Genomic DNA, 855 nt, shown 5'->3' on the forward strand with positions numbered 1-855 from the left:
CATGACCACACCAACCTAGTTCTTTCTAGTGTATCCTTGTTTCTCCCACTCAGGGCACCTCCAGTTTCTCTCACCAAGGATTTCAGCAAGATATTCATTAGGAAGTGCGGTGCTAAACAGCAGATACACCTAACTCTCCCAAGCTGTCATTCTCGCTAAGCACCCCACGCAGGATCTCGTTCTCCTGAATTCCACGCAAAGACACTTCTTAACACGGACACTTTATACTACTGGACACCCCACGAAGCACCAGAAGTAATCAGCGCCACGCAGGAAAACTTCTCACTGAACAGCGCGCACCTGCTCGGCACTTGCAGTTTACCCACGCCGGACGCCTCACGAATATCAACTCCGCACCGCCAGAAACAGCTCGCTGCTGTCAGTGCCCCCCGCGTTACGACACCAGGGGAGTCCCACTCACGGTCCGCTCACTCCAGGTGAATGTCTGGCACAGAGTGCGTGACAGTAAAACTCGCAGGGAGTCTGGACTGACACTGAAGCCTGAGAGGGCTCAACCAGGAAACGAGAGCAGCGCTCCGAGCGGCCAGATTGGGTACTGCAGCTGTCATAAAGCTTGTGATATAAAGCAGTGTGTGTGTTTGTGACAACAAAAATACAGTGTGTGAGTTAGAGACATACAATGTGTGTGACAACTGAAAAACAGTGTTAGTGTGTGTGGCAAAGAAATACAGTGTGTGAGTGAGAGACATACAATGTGTGTGACAACTGAAAAACAGTGTTAGTGTGTGTGGCAAAGAAATACAGTGTGTGAGTTAGAGACATACAATGTGTGTGACAACTGAAATACAGTGTTTGTGTGTGGCACAGAAATACAGTGTGTGAGTTAGAGACATA

The 855-nt window shown here is 48.9% G+C and overlaps 1 protein-coding gene across 1 annotated transcript in view; it reads right to left on the bottom strand.

Annotated features, from left to right (window-relative positions):
* The window catches only part of PRKCH (protein kinase C eta), a 476,631-nt gene extending 476,165 nt beyond the window's left edge, over positions 1-466 (bottom strand). The window contains exon 1 of the mRNA XM_053697294.1: positions 1-466. This exon is cut by the window's left edge and continues 713 nt beyond it. The gene's annotated coding sequence lies outside the window, so the exon portion shown is untranslated.
* Between the last annotated feature and the right edge of the window lie 389 nt (positions 467-855).

Source organism: Bombina bombina, chromosome 1 (assembly GCF_027579735.1).
Source record: "Bombina bombina isolate aBomBom1 chromosome 1, aBomBom1.pri, whole genome shotgun sequence".
Taxonomy (NCBI): domain Eukaryota; kingdom Metazoa; phylum Chordata; class Amphibia; order Anura; family Bombinatoridae; genus Bombina; species Bombina bombina.